Source organism: Monodelphis domestica, chromosome 3, assembly GCF_027887165.1.
Source record: "Monodelphis domestica isolate mMonDom1 chromosome 3, mMonDom1.pri, whole genome shotgun sequence".
NCBI classification, from domain to species: domain Eukaryota; kingdom Metazoa; phylum Chordata; class Mammalia; order Didelphimorphia; family Didelphidae; genus Monodelphis; species Monodelphis domestica.
The window spans coordinates 152,946,983-152,973,708 of NC_077229.1; the positions used below are offsets into that span (position 1 = coordinate 152,946,983).

Here is a 26,726-nt window from a genome sequence, read left to right on the forward strand (position 1 = left end):
AGCAAATATGAGAGGACAAAAGGTGTGCAACTGACTTAGTTTAGCCAATTTTAAAGATGACAATTAAAGGAGGCCACTGCCACCCATATGTTAGAGGATGTGGAGGTTTCCATGTAAAGCAATCTGGACATGCTCTAAGGATGCCTCAAGGGCATCTTCATGTTGGTGAATTGAGTATACTCAGACTCACACTGTTTACAAAAATGAGAAAGAAAAATATTAAATATAGTAGAGGAACAATTGGCCCTTCAGTTAGACACCAATTTCAGGAAAAATTGAATTAAAATCTGTAACTGACCTTTGTCAAAGAGAAAATGTTTTTTAAAAAATATTTCTTTGCATTTTAAATATATGTTTAATTTTAGAACCAGAGGTCCTAAGCATTTACCAGATGAAGAAAAACCATTAAGTAACTTATTGTCTTTTCTAAAATGTACCCCTTTTAAACATAAGGCCATGAATGTATTATGTCAGAAGAGAGTCTCCTACATGCCACTATAGTTAGGCCCTAATATTTGACATATTCATGGTTCATTGAGTTCTAAGGCTTATCTACACTGTAACTTAGTGTTTATATTATTACAAGTTCTATATTTTCCCCTATGTTCCTCTTCAAAATATTTAAAATAAGGAATAATAATGGTTAAATAAAAGATACTTAGTGGTTTTATATAGAAGGCATTGTTGTTTGTAAATACAGGGTATTTATGCAATAAAGGTTTTCAGTCTTCAAGAGTTGTTTGAGAATTGTTAAATTCTTTTCTCTTTTTTTCTCATAAGAAGTCAACCTTTTGTTAAATTTGTTTTTAGTATTTAGAAATACCTACAAATTTATGTGGCATAATGGATAGAGCAGTGGGCCTGAAATCAGAAAAACTCATTTTCATGAGTTCAAATTGAGTTTTAGACACTTACTTTGTGACCCTGGGCAAGTCACTTTACCCTGTTTGCCTGAGTTTACTCATCTGTAAAAAGAGCTGGAGTAGGAAATGACAAACCACTCTAATATCTTTGCCAAGAAAAGCCCAAGTAAAGTCATGAAGAGTCAGGTATGATTAAAAAATGACTGAACAACCAGAGCCCCCTTATGAGGCAGCTAGGTGGCAGGCACAGTAGATAGAGCAACATGCTTGGAATCAAAATCCTATTCTTGGGTTGAAATCTGACCTCAAACACTTATTGGTTGTGTGATCCTGGGTAAGTCACTTAACTGAATTTACCTGACTTTCCTCACCTGTAAAAAAAATGGCTAACTATCTCAATATCTTTGCCAAGAAAATCCCAATCAGGAAGAGTCATATATGAGTGAAAAATGACTGAAAACCATAAATAAGTGTTATGAGTGTTTAGTCAAATAAATTGAGGCATTCCAATGGTTTTAAACACCACAAGTTATTGCAATTGTTTATTCTTAGATTTGAAATCAAAGGATCTGAGTTTTAATATTTTACCTGATATTTAGTACCTGTTTAACATTTGGCAAGTCACTTAACCCTTATGGAGAACAAGATCTCATCTGAGGGTGTTGGATTAGATGGCCTTTAAGATCCTTTCCAGCTCTAAATCTATGATAGTTTGATCATAAATTAAATTGAAAATTTCAGAGATAAAATCATGGCTGTACAGAAAAATCCATAGCAAATAGGCCGAAAATATTACCCCTCAAAAATTGAAAATACAGCCCAGGACCAGGACATAACCAAAAAATAATAGCTCTTTGAAAACAAAATAGGTGCCAATAGAACTGTGTATTTAAGGTTAAAGAGTTTATTTGTAGCTCGTAATGTCTTCCTCGAGACTATTCTCCTCACAGACCTTAGACTCTAGTTTTCAAGCTCACAGTAATATAAAATCAGAAAGAATAGAATGTTAAATATAGGACTACTGGAAGAAGAAGTAGTTGCAGCTGAGAGAACAGAGATTGGGGAATAGAGAGAAAAAATACGAAAAGTCAACACAAGAACTGAAAAGTCTTAGGAGTCTTAGGTAAATTGTTATATATTTTTGTTCAGTTATTTTCTGTCCAGTGACTCCATTCAAAGTTTTCTTGGCAAAGTTACTGGAGTGGGTTGGCATTTCCTTCTCCAGCTTATTTTATAGATGAGGAAATTGAAACAAAGAGTATTAAGTGATTTGCCCAGGATCACAGAACCAATAAGTGTCTGTGGATGCACTTGAACTCAAGAGGATGTCTTTCTGACTTCAGACTTGGCATTATATCCACTGCACTACCTAGCTGCCCTATTATATTTAAACAGTGTTTATTAATTAGTTCATCATAAAAAAATTAAGTAGGCCTTCAACTCCATGTGATTCCTTCCTCTGCTGCTTTTGGGAATTTATTAGATGAAAAGTTGAATACAATTACAATTGCTCCAAGTGATGAGTTAGAATTTTTGACCCCATTCTTATATATTATCTTATTAAATCATGCCATTATTTGTATATTACTGTATGATATTCGATGATAATTTATTCAGCAATCATTTATTGAATATCTCCTATTAAACAAGGACCTGTTTGATGCTAAATGAAAACCGTGGATAATCACAAAATAGTTTGGGATGTTTTTTAGTAAATCAGATATGTGTGATAAATATTAGAAACACTTTAAATGCTTAAAATGTATTAGTCTTTGAAGAGCAATCTGAGTTAAATTAAAACCTTATCTATTAAGGACAGGTTTCAAAGGTTTTATAGGAGCAAAATGTTATTGTGCATAAATGTAGGATTGAGCAGTGATCAAAAGGGAATTCACATATTAGCCATCCTCCTGAAGCGAGAAGATCTCAGGACATTCATTGTTAGTCCTATACCCTTCCATCTCCTTCTGGGTACAGCATGTTCTCTAAGCAAAGGCTACTGGAGTCTGAGTCAGGAGTCTTCCATCTATCCCAGAATAACCATCTCCATATATATCAATACAAGACAGCTTCTACCTCTTACTGTCATCACAGTCTCCTGAACTTAGACATGGAGAACCTCCAGTGAAAGAAGAGCAACTCTCCCTTTGACTTCTGGCTTTCCATCTCTAATTGCACTTGTTCTCTGAGGGTAAAAGAATTGTATCCTCTACTCCATGGTGAACTTTCTCACATCTACTTATGCCTTTTCACAACTTAGGCATCCTGGATTCAATAGTTCATTATCCAAAGCCCACTCCTCACTCTATACCACCCAATTCTTCATCCCTTCTTCTCTGAACTTTCATCCTAATTTTTCCTAACTCTTCCCCTATGCTCTCTGGAATTCCACAGGCAACAAACTTCCCTTCTCTTATTTGTTTCCTTTCACACTCCTTCCATTTACTGTCTCTTACTGAAACCTAGGTTTCCCCCTTGGACACAAACTCTTTGGCCACCCTGGGAGTACTGGCTGCACCTTCACTCATTCTCCTCATGTCACTGATTAAGGTAGGAGCATTAGAATTTTCCTTGCTCCTCATTTCCAAATTCAGATTCTCTCCCTTTCTCCATCACTTAGTAACCTTCCTTCCTTTGATTTTCATGCTATCCATATCTAACACCCAATCAGAATCATGGCAGCTGGTCACTATACATCTCCAGGTCATTCCCCATCCTTCCTCTATTACCTAGATCTACATTTTTCTCTTTCCCAATGCCTGCCCTCATGCTAAAGGACTTCAACATACATCTGATTTCTCAAAAACTCTAATCCCACAATTCCTCCAGATTATCATATCCTATGAGGTATTCCTCTAGCAAACTTCAGTCTCACAGAAAGATGGTTATACACTTGATCTTGCTATCACCTATTAGTGTATAATCTCTTTATTTAAGACTCCTGAAATCTCATCTGGCCATAGTCTATTACCTTTTCACCTATTCCTTTGTCTTCCTTTGCATAACTCTACTCTTCATTCACATAGTGACCTCCAATCCCTTGACTCCTTAAATCTCTTTCAGAACATCTCCCTGATGCTAGCCCTTCCTCTTCTTCTCATCCTGACTTCTTGATAATTCAATTCAAATTCACACTGTTATTTTCTCTTGGCTCCCACCCTCACTGCCTTGCCATATTGCCAATTGCACCCATCTAAGCCTCAGTCTTGGAAAACCCTCAGCATTCATTTCCTTCACTTTTACCATGCATATTGTATCATGCAACCATTCTGAGTCATCTACAAATTTATATTCCATAATTTTGATGAGGCCCAGAGCCTAGTACCTCTTTTCTGTTAATTATTTCTTATTTATCCTATAGGTAGCTTGATTTGTATATACAGTAGGGCCCTGTATACATGGGGGTACATTCTAGAATAGACTTATCACAAATGGCCCAAAGTGAAAAATGAATATCTACTGTCCAACACCACATATATGTACTCTCTCTCCTCTACTCTTGTCCCTTGGCTGAATCCTCTGTAGCCTCATACTCTTCCATTCTCCCTCAAAAAAATTATAAAAAAGAACAAGTAAAAAAAAGGTGATAGTGAAAGCAGAATCATTGACACCGAGAGACCATTGACATGGTGTGGATGGACCTCTGGACCTTCAACCTCAAGTTGCTAAAACTATGAAAAGAAAAATTGTAGATAAGTGGCCCTATTGTATTTGTTGACATGGCATCACCTCCATTAGACGATAAGTTCCTTGAGCATAGGGCCTGTATTTTTCCTCTTTTTTATCTGCAGTACTTTACACAGTGCCTGGCACATGGTGGGCCCCTTAATAAATGCTATTAATTGATTGGCATCAAATGTTTACTAAATATTTATTGATTCATTGGAATAGTACATGAATTCCTAAATGAAGTTGTCATTTATTTGACATGATGCATTATTATATTGTGTTTAAATAACATATATTTTACACATGCAGGCATAAAAAGTTGTGAGATTTTCTTTTTTTTAACCTCACTTGAGTTAAGTTACAATGAAAATTTTATAATATAAAGTTTTGCAATGAAATCTGCTTGACAATGTTTTCATTGGTGATATTAACTTAATATATATTTTATTTCTTATAAATCTGAAGATTATTTTAAATCTCTTTTTAGTCACCACTTCCTTAACATACATATAAGATTTTAATATGAAAAAATCTTTTCAAATGCATGTCTATAAGCTATATGTTTATTACATAAGAAAAGAGATCACTTAAATAGATGTTAAATGACAATCCAAATGAGAAGAGTCATCATTTTAAAAAATGTAATTTTTTTCCAAATTTGCCTTTTTTATCCTGTTGTATATAAAAAGTCAAGGCTTAAGACAATTGGAAGGGAAAATGTGCTTCTGTATGTATCATCTCCAAAGAAACTATGGGAGAAATAAGAAAAGTTATCATTAAAAGTACAAACTATTTTCTTTCTCTTACCACTTTATTCCTCCTGTGAGTTTTCTAACACATAAAACAACTAAAAAATGTATTGCACAGAGTAGAAGCTCATGTATATTTGTTGAATAAATACATATGAATGATATTGTTATTTAAGTTTAAGAGCAATATTTCATAATCCAAACTCCAAATAATGTCACTAGCACAGTTCTCAAAGCCCTGATACTTTTATTAGAAGAGAACACCTTTTTTACTGAGTTATAGAATCAATAAAATGTGCAAATTGTGTGTGAATAACTTCCAGGTATCTGTATTGAATCAATGAATCAATCTACCTATAAATTAAGTGCAATTTGTTCAATGGTTTAAGTTATTGAATGAAATCAGGTTATGAAATATTTTGTGACTGGTTGAAAGAATTAGACATATCATTGCTCTTCTGATATAAGAAAGAGATTCCAAAAGGAGTATTTTAGCAAATGTTTTGAGAGTCAAGTCTCCAAAGTGCTTCAATGAGTCAAACCTTTGTACCTGTAGTTCAAAATCAAAGCAGTTTAGGAGTTAAGACCTGCAGAGAAGTAACTTTCCTCACTTGTTATGCCATCAGAGAGACTGAGACAACAATGAATAATATATAAAGCCAGGAATTAAAGGAAGATCAACCAGAAATTGTGAAAAAAAGAAATTTTAGGAAGTGTGACTTCAGCAAGATGAGAGGAAGAGTAGCTTCAGTACAAGCACCTAGAGCAGTGATGGGCAACCTTTTGAGCGTGGTGTGTCAAAATTCGCTAAAAACTAAGCATAACTTGAGGCTTTTTTTTTTGCTTTGAGAAAAAACCCCATAATTTCATGATATTTATAGTTTAAATAACAAAAATGTATAATTGTAACATATAACTATATTTAATAAACCAAAAACTAATTATTTAACTTACCTACTTAATGACTTCTTTGTTCATCTATCAGTCAGATTCTTTTGTTGGTCTTAATATTATTTAACTTGTTTGGAATACCATGAACTAAGATAAGTGAGGGGGGAGAGGGAATTATTTAACTAACCTGCCTATTAGTGACTTCTTTGTTGCTGAATTTCATTGGCGAAATCTTCAAAGGAAGGTTGGTATTTTTTACAATTCAAGCCCAAGCAAGTGCTACTAACTTCATCTGTCAATCCATTTCTTTTGTTGGTTTTGATATTATTTAACACCAAGAATAAGGTCTCACAAAAGTATGTAGGGGGGAAAAATTGTGAGTAAAGTCTTTGCTATATTTTTCAGGGTGCTAAAAGTGTCTGGTAATCAGTTTCAGGCACTCCTCCATTGCATGGGGAACGGAGCCCCACCTAGTCTCCCACTGGCTGTGCCCCTCTCTGCCCTGCCCCAGCAGGCTGCCCTGGGGGCACTGTGAGAGAAGTGGCTGCCTCCCCACAAGCCTGCTTGCTGGTGGGCACCTTCCATGCACATGCCCCTCCTCCCTGCCCCATGGGAACCCCATGTGCCCCAGCCTCTAGCCACTTTCACTCGCTCCTGAGGCCAGCTTGTAGAGCAGCCCTCCCCTAGGCCATGGCATGGTCACAGATTCAGGTGTATGGCAACCTGGGCAATTCCTGGGTCCTGAGGCACACTGAGCCTGCCTGAGCCTGCATATCATAGAAAATGACTACTCTTATCAGTGCTGACATGCTTGTCATAGGTTTGAAATTATGGACCTAGAGAACAACATACATTGGAGGGAGGACAATTTAATAGGTCTACCAGGAATGGAGATGATAGTACTGATAGTTGAGGGATATGAATTACCCTTTTGGCCCATATACTCTCTATGCCTGAACCCACTTTCCCCTGAGCTCTGAATGTACTTAGGAGAGAGTATGTCAGACTTTTATTGTAAATATTTTATGCAATCTGTTCTGATAATATCACTTTAGTATCTTATTATATTACCCTAAGTAAAGCAAAAATAACTCTAGTTGGCCAATTGCTATCAATAGAGCACATAGAAGTAGGGCTTCATGTACAACACTACTAGGGAAAAAAGAGTAATTCTCAGGTTAATCCCTGGAATCCTAAAAATGGAGTAGTTAGTTATCCGTTGGGGAATCAGTCTACCAGTAGGAGTACAAGTTTAGAACTAGCCCTATAGAGTATGCCATAGTAGTTTTGTGTTTTACCTATGTGTCAGGCACTGGGCTAAGCATCAGGGATATAATTAATAGAAAGAAAAGATATTCCCTGCCCTCAAGGAATTTACACTCTAAAGGGAGAGACAACAAACACTGGGAAACAGGAAAGCTAGGAGTTGGAAGAGGAGGGAGAGCATCTGTCTGTGGGCCTCTTGTTCCATGGAGCTGAAAATAGGAAGATTAGAAGAAGCAAAGTAAAGTGAGCTGCAAGGCCAGTTGTCCTCTTTATAAAGGAAAGCATTAGGAAGAGTTGATTTCCACCCCCTCCAGTCATCCAATCAGAGAACAGAGGAAACTGAAGGAGGAAGTGTCAACCAAGACTTGAGTAAAACAGCATGGCAAAGAGTTTAGAAGTGATAAGCTTATTCTGGGAGGCTCATTTTGTTCCATAGAGTTGGAACCAGGCAAAGCAGTGGACACAAAGTGGATATACCCAAACCTCCTGGAGGGTGGAGATGATAAGAGTAGATGGCTTATATTTTTCAGAATGTCAAATGTAAAATGATCCTAAAAGAGAAAGAAAATTCAAAAAATGAGGTTTTTTCCTGTCTTAAGTTTAAATCCAAAAAAGTATTATTTCTTCACTCTTGAATAAATAACCTTTCACCAATTATGTGCCCTGTAATTGTAGCTCTTTGATTTTTTTTTCATATATGTTTCTTTTTTCTCCTTTTGGGAATATTTAGATAGTAAGTGGTGTCTTAATTGGGCCCCGAAGGAAGGTAAAAAACCAGCAGAAAGTCTTAACATTAGAACTGGAATTGGAAAGTGAATCGGAAGACTTTAGTTCTATGTTCTTGTTCCTAGTATGAAAATTCTCTTCCAAAAGGTTCCCTTGCTCTTTGAAAAGTCCTCAAAGCAAAAAGCCTAACCTGAATTCCCAAGTGCCTTTATTACAAGGCGTTCACTATTGGTTCCTTGGCAAAGCAAGGGAAGGAATTTCTTCCCACTCAGTTAGGATCGAGGTCCCATTTTTTGTATTCATTTGTATTGCCCTTCTAAAAGGTCAAAAAGAAAAAGAAAAAAGTGGAAAAACCTCCATTATAATACAACAAAAAGAGCTTGACCGTCCAGAGTGACCTACTCTTTAGTTGTCTAAGTCAAATAATTCTCTCATAATCACTAAAACTTCACATTCCAGAAGGCATGGAGGTCCATGACCAAGAGGTTTCAATTAAAGGCTCAATGCTCTGTAAAGCTATCAAGTTGATCAAGAAATTTCCTATTAAATCTTTAGGATATCCCCTAAGTTTTTTTAATAACACACCAATGCATATGTCTACATCCTGCATAGCTCTTTATGGTACTCTCAAAGTACCAAATGCCCATCACCCTGGAGTTCTTTTAAACCAGTGGTTCTCAACCTTTCTAATGCCGTGACCCTGCAATACAGTTCCTCATGTTGCAGTGACCCCAAACCAAAAAAGTATTTTGGTGGCTACTTCAAAACTGTAATTTTGCTACAGTTATGATTCAGAATGTAAATACCTGATATGCATTATGTATTCTCATTGCTATAAATTGAGAGGTTGAGAACCGTTGTTTTAAATAATCAAGGAAATTTGTGATCTTGTAATAAGCATATGCTTGCAGGCTCTTTTAAGATTAAAAAATACATTGGGTCAAAGACCCGCCATCATTCCTTTATCTTAAACTACGTGCAGAACTTTATATCTCATTCGCCAAGGTGATCCTCTTAGCCAGTTGCTAACTTCTGATATTCCCCAGTGTCTTTTAAAGCCCCACCTTTAAGTGGCTTCACTGAAGAAAGCATTATCCATATTACTAAAGTTTTCCTTTTCTTGGCCTGGCCTTCATAGCACATACTTAATAGATGTTGCTGAACTTGTACTAGATATTTGATTTGCCTCCTTAGACTCTTTCCCTTCTTTGTTTTTCTTCTATTCTGCCAAAAACAATTTATCTTTTGGAAGTTGAAAGGAAAAACATTAGCTCTTAATTGTTATGGATGCTTCTTAATAAAAAGCAGCATTTGTATGCCGATGTTAGGAAGATTTGTCTTATGTTCTCACAGAGGTATCATCTATGTTACTCTTTAACCAATCATTTGTTTTACCCACTCCCTCCTAGTTCCTTTTTGGCAGTTTTCTTCACATATTTATCATGAATCACTACATAGTTTCAAAAAGACTGCTTTTTTCCAAGAATACACACTAATGTTTACAATTACAACAGCGTTTTCCAATGAATCTCTTTGCTCCATAGGAGCAAAAAATGAATAATATAAGAGTTTTGAGCTAATTCTCCAAGCATTAAAAGATATGTGTCTATTAGGCCATAATTCTTATTTTATAATTATATATACATGTACACACATACATATATATATATATACACACACACATATAGACAGAGAAACAGAGACACAGAGAGGGAAGGAGGGAGGAAGAAAATGAAAAAGTAAGAGAGAATAATCTGGTGTATATTATTTTGAATATAATTTCCTGGTACAGCAGTAGTGATTTAGAATTATTAGATTCTACTCTTTGTAAGACAGTTTTAGGAATCAGAAATAAAAAATAGTACCTCACCTGACACATAATAGGTACTTAATAAGTGTTTGATGACTAATTGACTTTGAGGTCTTCATCTTCACCATCCTTTATCTCAAATTCAACAAACATTTATTAAACACTTTCTCTACTAAGTGATGGTGAGACAGAGTAAAAAGAAAATAATTTCCTCTCCATGAAATTCTGAGGATACCTTCAACTATAATCTTTAAAGTAAAAGCTTGATAGTTATCCTAAAAGTTCAAATTCTAAGCTCTTTTTAAAGTAATTTTAGAAAAAGATAATCACCAAAAACCTGGACCAGGAAAGCAAATCTTCTGGATCTAAGATACTGTAAGGATATTTGAAGAAATCATACAATACACAAGATTTGGACTGAATCTTTAGATATAATAAACTGAACTGAGGGGATGGTGGGGCTGAGCTCTCCATTAATACTGATTGTAACCATTTATTCTAAAAGTGCCCCTTAAAGGCTCCTTTTTTATTATACCTAGCAATCATTTTTTCCTCTCCTCTTTCTTTTTATTACATATATAGTAGTAAATCCCTCCATGGAATGTACAATATCTTTTGTGCTCTTATGCCCCCTGGTGAGAAAATCCTAAATATATAGACTCCATATGCGGAATTATTCACTGGAGAGAGTGCATGTTAATCTCCTAGAAAAGCAAGAAGACAACATGCTGGTCTCCCAAAGAATCAGAAGGGGCAGTACAATTGTGTGAAGTAAATTATCTCCTGTACCCTATTGACTCAGTGTAGTGGGAATCAGAGTCACCAGTCTGACAGCCTGATGCATCCCAGAACAGGCCCATCACCAGGGGAGGCAGATGCATGATGTCTGAAAGTCACTGAACAAGGAAAGATCTCGGGCTGAGAAGAGACTAGATTTGAAAAGCCAATACAGGAAACCGAGGAGTGCTACTTACTTCTGGACTTGTATCTGAACTAACTCTCACTCTGAACATTTGTATTAAAAATTATAATCTGTGTAGAAACTATTTATTCTTACTGTGACTGATGTATTCTGGCTTGAGAGAGAGCTGCTAATATGGGGACACACCCTGAGGATTTCTTAGTTACAATGGGGATAGAAGTACTACAGAGATAGAGAGACACTGAGAGATGCTGCTGCAGATGGAGGGATGCATTGGGGTTTGCCTACTGATCCCTCCTGATGGCTAATGGATCAATATATTTCCTAACCTCCTCTTCCCTTCACTCCCTCCCTTCTCCAATCCTCTCCCACCTGCCTCCCTTCCCTTCCCCCTTATCAGTCAGTCTCCTTTCTATGTAACTGAAAGGTGACTGTGAGGTTTAGAGAAACTGCTCTTGTTCTCTTTCTCAGGTAAGGAGGTTTATTGGAAACAAACAGGATGGGGCTTGAGGTGAAGGGGATAGTAGTGTCCCTAATCTATAAGGAGAATTTGAGGGTTTGGGAAATCAGTTCAGTAATAACTGTGATAGAGGGACAGTCAAAGCAATGGATAGAGGACAACTGTTTAAAATCTTCTTTCTTCAGAAAGTCACCAAGGTCTCTCAGCCTAATTTCAGAAGCCATCCTCAAGGGTCATTCAGTTTGGGACAGAAGCTAACAAGATCAGTTCAGGGCTTCTTTCCTTCAGCCAGCCATCAAGAAAAGTCTCTCCTTCAGCCTGGCTTTCCTCAAACTCTTGGTCAGTAAAATCTCAGAGGAGAGACAGAAAACAGATCCTCCTTTGGTCAGATAATCCAAAGCCAAGGTCTCCCCCTCTCCAGCTTCAACTGCCTCTCCTGGGAACATTCCGTTTGGAACATTCTTTGATTGACAGACAGGTACCCAGCCTTAGTTCTTGTATCTTGGCTTGTCCTGCAAAACCTCTCTCTCGTCATGTCTCTACCACGCATTTATCTCATCTTTCAATCTTAGGCAACCAGTGGCATGGAAGGAAGGTGCTGGACTGGGATCTGGAACCTGATCTTACCTTAAGTTAGAAAGGCTGGAAACCCAATCTTTCTTTCTTTCTTTACTAACAAAAGATTATAAATCTAATATTAAGCCTATAAGATTAATTTTTATGTATAACAATAAATAAGATTTATAGCTCTAACAGATACAAATTTCACTTCAATTGTCACTTCTAGTTTTTTCATCTGTAAAATGGAGAAGATAATTGCACTTAGTTCTCAGGGTCCTTGTAAGGATCAAAATGAGATAATAAATGTAAAACATTGTGTAAATTTTAATTATTTAAATAAATGTTAGTTATTTTTAGTATTAGTATTATCTAATGCCTTCATGGATAGATGAAGAGGCTGAGGCACAAGTTGAATAAGTAACTTACTTAATGTTTTTTTATTTGAAAGATATTTTTTTACCAATTACATGTAATAAATTTCCACATAAATTTTACAGTTATATGATACAAATGGACTCCCTCCCTCCTTCCCTTCCCCTTCCCAGAGCTGGCAACAATTTAATTTGGACTGTATGTGTATTATCATGCAAAATATATTTTTATATTGTTCACTTTTGTAAGAGAATAATCACATAAGACCAAAATCCCAAAACAAAAACCTATATAAACCAAAGTGAAAAATCACATGCTTCAATCTGCATTCTAACTCCAATAGTTCTTCTTTTGGAGATGAATAGTATTCCTTGTCATAAGCCCCTCAGAATCATCCTGGATCATTATACTGCTGAGAATAGCTAAGTTTATCACAGTATTTATTTCATAGTATTGCTGTTACTATGTAGAATGTTCTCCTGGTTCTGCTTATTCACTCTGCATCAGTTCATGTGAGTCTTTATAGCTCTTTCTGAAATCATCCTGTACATAATTTCTTATAGCACAATCATTTACCACAATTTTTTCAACCATTCCGCTACTGAGGGACATCTCTTCAATTCTCTGACACCACAAAAAAGAGGATCTATAATTATTTTTATACAAGTAGGTCCTTGTCCCCCACTTTTTAAATCTCTTTGGTATACAAACCTTGTGGTGGTATTACAGGATCAAAGATTATGCATTGCTTTATAACTCTTGGGCATAATTCCAAATTGCCCTCCTGAATGGTTGAATCAGTTCACAATTTATCCAACAATGAATTGCTGCCCTAATTTTCCCACACCTACTCCAACATTTATCACTTTCCTTTATTGTCATATTGGCCAATCTGATAGGTGTGAGATGGTACTTCAGAGTTGTTTTAATTTGCTCTCTAATCAAATGTGATTTGGCATATTTTTTCATACAATTATTTATAACTGATTTCTTTATCTGTAAACTTTTTGTTCATGTCCTTTAATCATTTGTCAATTTGGGGAGTGACTTGTATTCTTATAAATTTGATTTAGTTCTCTATATATGTGAGAAATGTGAGAAATGAAACCTTTATCAAAAATATGGATTGCTTCACAAAATTCAGTGTTATCCTTCTGTAGGGGCCATGCTAATCTCCTCTGTATTTTTCCAATGTCTTAGCATATGTCTTAACATTTAAAAAAAAGAACGAATAACAGGAGACAGAATTTGTCCCCAACTTCTCTGACTCCACTGTTCTTTCCATTATTCTATGCTCAGTAACATAGCTGGGGGCATGGGGTGGGGAGAGAGACAGGGAGATTGGGAATGGTCGGTAAACAATTTATGATCACCAGTAGCATCAACTTCTTTTAGGATTTCTCACTGAACTGTGACCAGAACATATACTGCTCTGAATCTAACAGAGCCTAAATCTCTTTACTCATTACATTACCATTATATAGCCATTTATGCTGCTGCTACTTTGTCCATGAACCCACTTCAATTATGTATTTTTATTATATGCAATATAGCCCAAACACTAGCATATTTTCTGGGCTAATTTTCCACTTTTTAAAAACCACTGATTGGAAAAAAGGGGGGCCACTCTTTCATTCCCAAGAAACATTCTTCAGGGATAAAAGAAAACAATGTCCTGAAGGTAACAGCCCTACTTTCAGAAATGCAAATTATATTCAACTCTCATGTGATATTTGCCTCTAAAAGATTAAAGTCATATCTAGTATGTAAAAAGGAAAAAAATATTGGGAATTTCACTGAATAGGTGTGGCGGGACAATCAGAGATTTCTGTTTCTAGGGAACTGAAAACTACCTTCTCCATTTTTTTTTTGGCTCCAAAGTGCCTATTTTAAAGATTCTTCTTTGAATTATTTTAATTAAATATAAATACTTAATTACACAAAGAATAAAGGATTGTCTGTGAAACAATGAATTGCTGTTATGTTCAATGTCTTTTATTTTACATTCACATTAAGTTAAGCAAAACTCCCATACATATCTGCATTCACTTCTAACCTTCTTTCTTTCTTTCTGTGTATTTTTATCTTTCCTTGATTTCTTTCTTTTCTATCATTTTTGTGTCATTCACATGACTTTATTAACTTTCCTATGGAAAATTTTTTAATGAATTAAATCCAATGTATTATGTATAAATGAAATTTTTACAAGGAGCATTAGAAATTACCCTGACTACCTGACTTGGTGGTTATCTTATTCTTTGGAGTTAAAACCAGACAGGGTAACACATGAAAAGTAGTGTGAGATGAATGATTTCTCCTCTGTGTAAAAGAAGGCATTGGGAGGACTTTGGTATTCCACCCTCCAGCTTTCCAGTGAGAGGGGAGAGGAGGCTGAGGGAACTGATGAAGCTCCAGATTAACAACATGATGGTGAGTTTAAAAACGATGAGCTAATTTTGGGAAAGTCATCTTGTTCTGTGGATATGAAACCTGGACAGGGCATCAGATCAGAAGTGAATTTTAACTGTTACTTTTCTATGCATTAGAAGCAACATGGCATAGTTGAAAGAGCACCAGACTTCATTTAATGAATGCACGTTAATTAATTACAGATTTTCAGTCTTTTTGTTGTGTTGGCAACACAAAAACCAAAGTGAAGTAATTCTTGTTTTCAAAGAACTTTACATTCCAAAAGAACAACATACTGTATTCCCAAAGAAATATTTGCAGAAAAATACAAAATGGATACAGGGACAGAGAGTTCTGGGTTAAGGTTTTGCCCTTGACATATACTCAATTGAGTGATCATAAGAAATCATTTAAGTTCCCTGGAATTCCATTCATTCATTTGTAAAATGGGACAAATAATGTAGGTTATCCCCGCAAAGTCTTAGGACAATGTTGTTGTATTACAGCATAACATTGTGCTAAGACTTTGGGAACATTCTATTCTTATAGTACCTACCTCATAGACTGGTGACAAATAAATGAGATTATGTATGTTAAGTGTGTTATAAAGTTTAAGGTGACCAACTGTGTCTAGGTGTGAAAAGCCTTATACAAGCCAGAAAAGTATTTGCCACTGACCTAGGACTGACCTTGACATTGATGATATTTCTTTAAGAAGTTCAGACAATTCTTTGACAAGGTTAACTCTTTGACAAGGTATGAATTCATTTTGTCTAATAGGATAATGCTATGGACTTAGATTCCTGTAATTCTTCTGACTGTGTCATTCGATGACTCATAGCTACTTATCTACTTATTGCCTAGTTGACAGTTCTTTCCTGGTGAAGTACTCTTGGAGTACACAATTCAAAATGAGAGATGGAGCATACATTAAAAAGAGAATTATTGATGAGAAACTGAAAGGAGATAAATAGAATATACAAAGAATATAACACCAAACGATATTGGCTAGCAAAGTGATTTTCAGACCAAGCAGAAAAATTCCTGGATCTTTTAATCTTAGACCAAGCAAGAATTGAAAATAATGAGTGAAGGGGCCCAGAGCTGTGTAATTGAAAAGAAAAATTTAGATTTTGCATTTTTGGCCCAATAAATTGTGTAGCATCTGCCGATCTAGGAAAACTTGGGTTTAAGACCCATGTCTGGCACATATACTTTTGTGATCTGAGGTAAGTCCTTTAATGTCTTCATGCTCTAAGCTAGAAATTGGCAAACTAAGGATATATGATAGCTTGAAAACTAGGAACAGTTCTTACATTTTTAAATAGATAAAAAAAACTAAGAATTTTAATACTTCATAACACATGAAAACTACATGAAATTTCAATTTCAGTGTTCATAATTAAACCTCATTGGAAAACTGCCATGCTCATTTGTTTACCTATGGCTAATATTGTGCCAATAGTAGAGCAAAATAATTATGATATGGCTCTCTCATCACTTTGTACTGTTGTTGAGATCACTATGAATTGCATTGATGAAATTATAGCTCCACAGCACTTCAAATGCCACGTGTATAACCATACCACAATTTTTTTTTTAATTACCAGGCCATATCAATCATGTCCAAAGAGAAGAAGAGAAAGTTGGATTTCAAAAGTAGGGCTTTTAAGACATTGTTTAGTATGGATTATTTTATTATAGAATTAGATGGCAAAACAATGCATTTATTATTCAATGACAATATAACTGTGCCAGAATATATATATATATATATATATATATATATATATATATATATATATATATATATATTAGCATTACAAGATTAAGCACTTATCACAATATCTCTAACTTATAGGAAAGCAAGTTGGAAAAAATGAGAAAATATAAAACAGAATATCTTATCACAGTAGAATTTTTTGACAAAAACAAAATTTCAAACAAGATAGTGGTCAAAGTAAGTTTCAGAGTAGCCCTTTATTAGCTATGTAAGGAAAGTCATTTGCTGAGGTGAATTACAACATTTATTTTTACTTTTTTACCAAATTTATTATATATATTTTAATAATAACTTTAATTTACTTCTGAATTTCCTATTTCGCTCCCATCCCTCCTCCTGCTCATTAAGAAAACAAGAAAGAAAAGTGATGTCAATTATTTACATTTCCATATTTGCTATGTTTCAAAAAAAAGCAAGAAAGATAAAGTGAAAACATTATATTTCAGTTTGTACCCAGACTCCATCAATTTTCTCCCTAGAAGTGGAAAGTATTTTTCAGCCTTAGTCCTTCAGAATGTTCTTGTATTATTATATTAATCAGAATAGCTAAATCATTTACAGTCGATCATACTTATGGTGAATTAAATCAGGTTTAATTGTCATAGCTGAAGAAATGTGTCCAGCAAAAGTAAACTTAGACTATTAGCTTTTTGATTCAATTAAAGATAATATGCCATAAAAGCTTAATATAAATATTTCCTAGTTAATGTCTGTGTGAAAAGATGCTTTCAAAGCCAAATACATGAAATTTCATTTCAAATTAGCCTTTATAGAAGAACATTTGCAATTGATTTTGATAATAGGAAACACTAATTCTGAACCTTAAGCAAAAATTAAGCCAAATATATTTCCTCCTCCACAAAATAAGAATTCTATTGTCTTCACTAGACCTGTATTAACAAAAGTATATATTATTATTATATTTTGAATTTCATGTTTACTATTTGTTTCTTTGCAGGAAAAGTTTATATACTTCTGCTCTAGGCAACTCTTTAAGATTAAATGTTGTAGAGAAGATTAGGAAATTCCCTCAACAGAGGCATGAATCAATGAAATCCCAAGTCCAGGCGTATTGCTTCACCATAGGATGCTAAAACTCATGGCTGGAAAGAAACTTAGCGATAAAATATAGCAACTCCTTATACTTTCAACTGGGGAAACTGAGATTCAGAGTGTCTAAAATAGTCTAAGGTCACACAGGTAGCAGAGCTAGTATTACATCTGGAATGTACATGGAAACATATTACATCTGGTTAAAAAACCAGTGCTTTTCCCTCAGTGTATCATTGCTTCCTCGAATGAAGAAAGGTGCCTTTTTATTTGAAACTACTTATAAGGCAACCTGTTTTAGAAGGGGAAACTGATTTTTTACTTAAAAAAAATAGTCAATTGCTCTTTTCCAAATTGTTTTATGCAGTTAAGAGGAAAGAACTCTGCAATAGAAACTGGAGAGCTAGGCCCTTAACTTCTACTATTCAATAGCTATGAATCCTTGGGGAAGTTAGTTAATACTTCTATACCTCAGTTTTCCTCTCTGAAAAATGAATATAACACTGACTCACTTTCAGAATTATTAACAATTCCCAGCTCCCAGAGTTATGGGTACTAAATGAGATATTTGTAAATTGCTTAGCACAATGCTTTCCACATAGTAAGTGTAAAGTAAGAAAGAGAGATGAGAAGTGAATTTGATGGACAAATCAACCTGATGAGGAGTGGAGGAGGGGTGAATGAATTCTGACAGTTCTGAGGAAGGCATACTGCCATTGTTACAGAGTCAGCCTGGTTCATATGTGTCTCCAGCCCTCACTTCTCCTTTCCAACATCTTATTGGAGTGTCACCCCTCCCTTGAAGACAGACTCTGGTTTACCTCTCCCCATTAGTAATAGAGGAGAGGAATCCTCCACTCATTCTCCCCCAGTTTCCCTCCTCCATTACAGTTGGCACCCCAGAAGGATTAGGTAAAGAGCCATTTCCAGTTTGTGGCAGTTGAGAGAGACTAGGGGAGGTGTAGCCATCTTAGAACAGAAGCCTAAGCTTTTACTGTCTACTATAGGGGGGAGGTGCTTAGAGGACAGTTTTAAAAGGCAACTTTTTTTTTTTTTACTGTAGGGAGGTTTTTGAGGAAAAAGGGTAGGGGATCAGGATACATTAAACAAAAACATGTACCAAAGCATTATCATCATCTATGCAGTGCTGCTCATGCTGTCAGCTATATTTTTGGCTGTATGGCATGAAAGCCAATTTATTTTTTTTACTTTATCTAGCCAGTTTTCCATACAACAAAAATTTGGAACCCAATGTCTTTTGAGGTTGAGATTCTATGGCCAATGTGCCCAGCCATATATGGAACAATAATGATGGCATGACAAATCTTTAACCCTGTGGGAAAGGGGATCAGACTGATTTTGGGCAAACAGCACCAATGACCCTACATTGGTAAGGGTTCTCAATCAAATGGCCACCAGGAATGAATTGTATCAGGCACTGATAAACAAAATTGATAAGATAGGAATGGGAAATAACACTGCTACAGATAAGGGCTGATAAAGACTGTGGCAAAGGCAATGACACCACACCTACTCTAATCCTTGGGCTCTGAACTGACAAAACTACTGTAGATAAAGATACATGCACTGAACCTACAAATACTCAGGGTGCAGAAGGGGTACAAAATATTCTGCATTTGCAAGATTATGCAGAATTAAATGCAAACTCAGGGGTGGTCCCTGTGAAAATCCGCAAACCCTTCTCAGCAATGGCCTTAGAAGCACTTAAGAAAAGAATGTCTAGATTCTGTACTAATCCATTTTGTTGTGTAGAGGAGCTAAAACATGCTTTTAGGCTTTATGAGCCAAATTTTACAGATACTGAAATTTTTTTACAGGAATTATTTGGCGCCCCTAAGAACAAGTTCAGTTTATTAGGAAAACTAGGGAAGATCAAAAACTAACCAGCTGGCCAGAATATTTTGGGGACATTGAATTTTCTAATTCCAAAAATTTATCTTACTTGAAAAAAAGCTAGAGAAGACCTCCTAGAGACTATAAAATCATTCAGTGTCTATCCAAATGCATGGAGAAAATTTAAGAGAATTCATCAAGAATCCAAAGAACATCCTTCCATTTTTCTCGACAGGCTCTTAGAAAGTGCAGAATCCATATTAGGAATCCCTCAGGATAGTGAACAAATAGCACAACATATTAAGAGGCAGTTTTTGAGTTGACGTTGCAACACAATCAAAACTTTCTTTAAGAATTTCTGCCCTACATATGATTCCATGACTTTGCAAGAACTAAGGGACTTTGCTACTTATTTGCATGAATCCAATTCAGAACAGCACAAAGAGAAAGATGATCAAATAAAAAAAAAAAACTTAAAGCAGAAATTGGATGAGGCAAAGGAAACAATTAAACAGAAAGAAATAGAGTGGTTAAAAATTAGCTACAGTGAGAACATTCAATCAACCTAGACCCCCTATACCAAAAAAGTGGGCAAGGAGCTCCAAAGAAATTCTTTTTGGGTAATAGGTTAGGTCACATTGTCAGATTTTGTCCTCAAAAAGCACAATATAAATTTGGGAAATGGAAGGAGATCAAGTTATAATAATAATTACAATAGATATGGGGTCATAGTAATCATTACAAAGGAACAACAATAATTACAAGACACAATGCTTTTACCATTGCCAATTAAGGAAAGCAACACCTGATTTGCAAACAATATATTAATCCCCCAAATAACAACAAAGAATTGAACAATGATCTCAAACTCCAACAGGAGATAACAGGGGGAAAGAACTGGGAACTGGAGGGTACTGTTCCAATTTCAAAACAAAACTACATGCCTATCCATGAACCAGAACTTTCTTTAAACACGAGAAATATGAACCAGGTTGACTCTGCAACAATGGCAGTATGCCTTTCTGAGAGGAGCTCAGGGCCCCTGAGGCTAAGTCTATCACAGTGAGGCAAGCATTTTAACCAACAACCTTTAGGGGCTAAGTTATGGCACCAACTGGCAAGGAAAGATGACAGTATTCCTTAGTCAGAGACACTGAGTTATCACCAGACAAGGACAGGATTTCATTTTAAAATCCTGTCTCAAACTATTGATCCTAATCCCAAGTTTGTTATCTAAAGACAGGCCCAAACCCAGATCTAAATATTAAAATATAATGTATTTTGATGTCAAATGGGGAAGATAAATGGTAGAGGAATGAGAGAAAAGGTAAGTGGGTGAAGGTCAGCCCTATGGTCTGCCCCCCTTGAAAATTGGCTTTCAAAGTCTGGAGGCCAGAGGCTTCTGGGTCTTGGCCCCCTTCTTCAACAACTGATTCTTGTTCCTCCACTCATTCTCCCCCAGTTTCCCTCCTCCATTAGAGAAGTGTTATGTTACTTATTATTATTATTATCATTATTTATTATAAGCAATGATTGTGGGATAAGAGAACATTAGATAGGTCATGGAGGAAACATCCTTATTATTTAAATCATAGATTCATTTATATATTCACTTAAAGTATCTAGTTATTTTTATTAATCTATTTTAATAATGATACTTAATATTTATTAAAGTTTTTTTAAGAAACAAACTTTGTAGAAAATCCAATGGTCAGGTAGGTAATATGTGGATAAAATTTAATATATCTAAAAATCCAAGTAAAATGTATTGCATAGATCATACCATGTTTAGCTAAAACTAAAAAAAAAATTACAAAAAAATAAGCACTTCTAAAATAAATTTTAGAGAAATTTTTGAGTGATTCTAATAAATTCAACAAAGACTTTTCTCTCAGTCAATATTGAGAGCTATATGGTTAGAAGAGAAAGTTTTTTTTTTTTAATTCAGTACAGAGTATAACAATACATATATGTTTCTTCATTTAACCCCCATTAAAGAGAGAAAACTTGAGATGTGTAGAATTATGTAATTAGAATCTCCAGAACTCCAACTCTCACCATCTCACTTTTGTTCTCATATTTCATCCTTAAGTTTTGGAGATGAAGATTCTGGGACCCTGGCCCTCGCTCTTGCTTCATGTGAACGTAGATGGGAAAATTTCTCTTTACTCAGGCTTTTACTTTTTGTCTTTTATTTTTTTTACTTCAAGTGATTATTAATAAATCTTATAAAATATAATACTTGGAGTTATTGGATATTAATTTTAATCTTATACAAAAATAATTTACTAGTCAAGTATGCTTTTGGAGAATGATCAATAAGTTCCTTGTCAAAGGTTAGATAATAATAGCAGGATCTATCCCTATTTTTTTTGGTAAAATTACTTGGAAATTAAAAACAAAAAGTCAAAAATTAAATGGCTATTTGCTTTAATTCAAAAGAATTTTAATATTAACTTGTGAGTTTTAACAAAAATCACTTTTTAAAACCATAAGAAATTTATTTTTTAGTTTAAAGGCAGAACTTACTTGTTTAGAGATTTGCATGGGCAAATTTTAGACCTTTTGGGAAAATTTCTAACAATTTACACCATAAATGTGTTGCAAATAATTATATGAATGCAGTATTTCAGTATTCTGGGAGTATTGGTTGACACGGTATCAGTCTAACCAAGGAGATTCAATAAGAAAACAATTTTCTTCTTAAGTCACTGTAAACTGAATGATGATACTCATTTTTAAAAAAATTGTAGCATAGTTCTTGGTTTTGGTTTAAATACTCTGTATACACAGGATAGGCATTGCACATTTTTACTTAGTTAAAGGAGATTAAAAACTCACTGCCTAGTCTATTTTTTAGAAGCTGGTGAAAGATCAATGTGGAAAGAAATAGTGCATTTTGAAAAAAAAAAGCATCTTTTGACTATAATTCTTAAAGAATTAACATTCCTTTGAATATTACTTTTGCCTTTTTGAAACTGCATCTTGAATCCTTTCTACTGTCTAATTGGAGGTTTCAAAAATATCTTTTAATTTCAACCTACAAATATTGTATGGCCATCTAACAGAAGATTCAATAAGATATATTACACTTTGTCCAAAATTTTAATTGCAGTTCAAAGAAGTTATTGTTAAATAAATACTTGTTTTTTATTTCCATATCTCCATGGATCTATATGATTTCACTTAACCAGAAACCAAAATTTCACACCCACCCATCATTTGTGACTTGTCAATGTCTCATGAAGGATACATCTGCCTTCAGATTCTAAGCACTTTACTCCAGATCTCTTCATATTGTGTGAATATGTCTAGAGCACTTAGTCTGTCCATCAGTCTTCATTATCTCTTTTTATGTGTCTGATTTACCTCCTTTCTAGATATAGATCTTTTCTACTGCCCACCTCTTCTTTAATAATATGTCACAAACTCCTATTCTTCTCTACATCCCCATTTGATTAACTTATTACAGTTCTTCATAGAATGACATGACATGGCCCACAGACATACAGCATTACCAGAAAAAAAAATTAAATGGTTGAAAAGATGGACCTTTGTTTCAAGAAGAAGCTTAAGTTCCTTAAAAGCTCTGCATACTTTCACAAAGGCAATACAATCTACATTCCCCCTCTAGTTTAATTTCTGGGCCCAACTAATTGTCTATTCCCAGAGTTGGTTCAAGTATCTATGGATTTTCTATCGAATTGCACATTGTTTTGACAGTAGCTATTCTTCATCCATTCATTTTTTAACCTTTACAAATGTTAATCTAGAGTATTTTGAATATTATAGATATCATTTAGGAGACTTAATAATATTCTGGTCTGAGCTAACATGATATCATCTAGAGACAGGAATACTTGGAGTCCTTCTTCCATTTTGATTCTTCATTGCATATGGTGACAGCAGAGACCTTTGTCAGGCATATAGCAAGTCTTCCTTTTTATGTAATGTTTGATATGGGTTTTGTGATGCAAGGTAGTTCAGATGAAGATCAGCAGAGCTGCATCATTAGTAGTTAACAAAACTCTAGTACTTCTCAGAAGAGGAAGAGAAGAGATGCTTAAAGGAAACAATTTTAGTGTGTGTCCTTTGTCCCTGTCCATTTCCAGTGGCACTTTACAATGGGGTAGCTTTATTAAGTGAAGCATGTGACAGATTTTGTCCCTGCCTGAAGACCCAGAATCCATCATTGGTCAAACATATAAAGTTTTAGATGAAGAACTGTGTGGCACTAATAGGAGACAGCTCTGCCATTGATAAAGAAAACTAGTAATTAAATGAAACAAAAATGTTTTCTAAAAGATTGCATTAATATATCTATTTTCCTAACATGGATACTCTTTTTAATTTATGCCAAGTTGAGCATCTTGCTGAGTGACTTACTCTCAATCCCTTTACCCTGACTAATAAATCTGGGCACCTCCTGCTGGTAGTCCATTTATTTATACACTTGCTACAGTTCTAGAAATGCTTTTTTTCCCCCTTCTCTTCAAGGATTTTCAGTTTTTTGTTTACCCAAGAATTCGAAGGGTTTTCTTGCAAAGGGTCTAGGAAGACGTGGATAATAATAAATTTCTATTTATATCCTGAATTGGATTTTTAAAATTTTATATTGTGTACACTTACATAGATGAGTATAGTATATTCTAGTGTGTAAATGTATTTATTTCTGTGTATACATATAATTTGTGTGTGCATATAAATATTTCTATCTATATACTATCTATGTATTTCTCTCTCCCTCCATAGTTGATATAAAGCTGCCCTGGAAGCCAGGAAGTCCTGGGTTCAAGTTTTGCATATGCCTTATGGTATGCCCTCAGTGATCTCAGTAGTCTTCTAAGACCACTGCAGAGACCATACAAACTTACTCTGATAGAGGGAATTTTCCCTATGCCAATAAAATCACAGTTCCATTCCCTATTCCAATAGTACTATACTCTTCCCTCATTCCAGACTTCCTTGTTACTTTTTAAAACTGTACTATCTTCCTGGTCAGCCAGACTTGAAACTTTTGGGTGTCATCCTCTGTTTCTCATTCCTTCCTATGGCCAATCTGTTTCCAGGGCTTGTCAGTTTTGCCCTCATAATTTCTCACATAAACTCCCCTTTCTACTCTGACACTATCACTATTCTGACACTGCCACCACCCTGTCACCACCTCATCATCTGCCATCTGGACAATTTCAGTAACTTGCTAGTTGTTCTGCCTGCCACAGATTTCTTCTCCAATATATAGTTCATCCTTCATTCACCCACCAAAGTATTTTTCCTAATTTTGTATATTCAACCATATTAATCCCCATCACACACATACTCAGTAAACACCATTGGCTTCCTATCATCTCCAGGTTGAACTACAAAGCCCTCCTTTTGTTGTTTGAAATCCATCATACCCAACCCCTTCCCAACCCCTCCCCAACCCCACACAGGTTCCACCTTCCTATTCTTCCAACTCCTTACTCCCCACCCCTTAGTCTGTGACCCAGTGACACTGGTCTCCTTACTTTCCTCACATCATTCATCTTCCCATAAAAGGCATTTTCTTTGACTGTACCATCTTCTATAAGAAATGTTCTCTGTCTGTCTTAACTCTAGTAGTTTCTCTGTTTTTTTAAAATTTATTATTTATTCTGTAAATAATTTGTATGTATATAGTTGTTGTATGTTGTCTCCCCCATTAGAATGAGAGCTTTCTGTGTCCCTAGTGACTAACAATAAATGACATGTATTTGATACTTAGTAAATAAAACCTATTCCATAACTCATTATATAATAATTTCATTAAGTAACATTCTGTATTATACAGTAACATTTACATTAGGGCATATTCTACTCCTTCAGATATTTCCACTTTTTGACTAGTATTACTCACAGACCATCATCTTCAGATTCACAATGCCAATAACAAGAAAACAATATAGTTAGAATTATGTAATGTTTTGTATGATGATTTGTAAAGCATTTTACAAATGTTATTTAATTTTATCTTCACACCAAATCTTGAGTGGAGGTGTAGTGCCCTTTTATAGTTAAGGAAACTGAGGGACGGCAAAATTCAGTGATTTTCAAGGTTACAAAGTCAGTAATTGTTGGAAGTAGTATTTTAATTCAAGTCTTCATGACTCCAAGCACTTCACTCATTCACTGAGCACTGTGCTCACTCACTCACTCACTCACTCACAAAGCTACTGGTTGCTTTATTTAACTTTTTTATGTTTGCCTAGACTCAGAGTATTGGGATTTGCTTCCTCTAATGACATACTTCAAAAAAGAAATCCCAGAATTTCTCATTATAGAAGTCTTCCTCTAATCATATCATTAATCACTTTTATTGTTTCTGTGGGGATCTCTGTGTTTCTGATGCATGAGCCTTTATCTGTTGCTTCCTTCTAATCAGCACTCTACTACTAGTTTACATGATGGTTAACCAATTCTCATTGGTGGCATCCAACTTAGCAGTTGTGAGAATATAGTTCAATAAGATGTTGCCCACCCACATCTGAAAACAAAGTGTGCATCTATATACTTTGCAAATTTCAAAACTATCCAATTTCAAATCATAGATGGGATAATGAGTTTTTCTGACAATGAATTCCTGTTCAAAAAACAAAATATACTTCTGATATGAATGAAAGAGCATTTATTAAACTCATTCTATATGCAAAGCTCTGAGGATAAAAAGATCAAGAATTTGGCTTCCCAAAGATTTCCATTTAAACTAGGAGAGACAAAATATCTAAGAAATTTCTGTTGCAAATTACATGTAAAGGTTTTGTGGTCTTTAGAGTGTGCAGTGGCAAAATAGATGGTATTTCATCATCTTTAATATCATTCCCATTAAAAAACTAATTGACATTATCTAGGATTTTAGTAGTGATAACTTGCTTTTCTGGATCTTCATTAACTAAAGGTTCAGCAAGGTAGCTATCTTTCTTTTCTTGAAAACTACTCCTTGGGCATTATGATGTGTGGCACAAAAGATTTGCTTGGACTGACAAAAATCAAAACCAATTAGTCTATGTGCCACTTAGCAAAATCCTTCAAAATTTTGTTCACATTTCTTATCTTTAAAGGACTAATGAATCCTTAATGAAAGATTCCCTAAATTTCTGAAGAGCAACTTTTTCAAAGCTTTTATTTGTTAGGAATTTAGTCTAGAAATTTCTTTTTGTCCTTCTCCTTGTGGTTTCACCCAAGAAAGATAAATTGAGGGATTTTTTAAAGATGGAATTATTTGAATTCTCTACTGTTGACCAATAAAACCTAAGAATGGCTTGAATTCATAATACTTCTCTGGATGTGACAAAGTGCCCTGTATTAAATCTTTTCAGGGTG

General features: G+C 35.0%; 1 protein-coding gene and 1 pseudogene across 7 annotated transcripts in view; one reads left to right on the top strand and one right to left on the bottom strand.

Moving 5' to 3' along the window:
* Positions 1-26,726, top strand: part of CSMD3 (CUB and Sushi multiple domains 3) — a 1,668,414-nt gene that overhangs the window by 1,158,061 nt on the left and 483,627 nt on the right. The window lies entirely within an intron of this gene.
* Positions 13,405-13,504, bottom strand: LOC130458598 (U6 spliceosomal RNA; annotated as a pseudogene).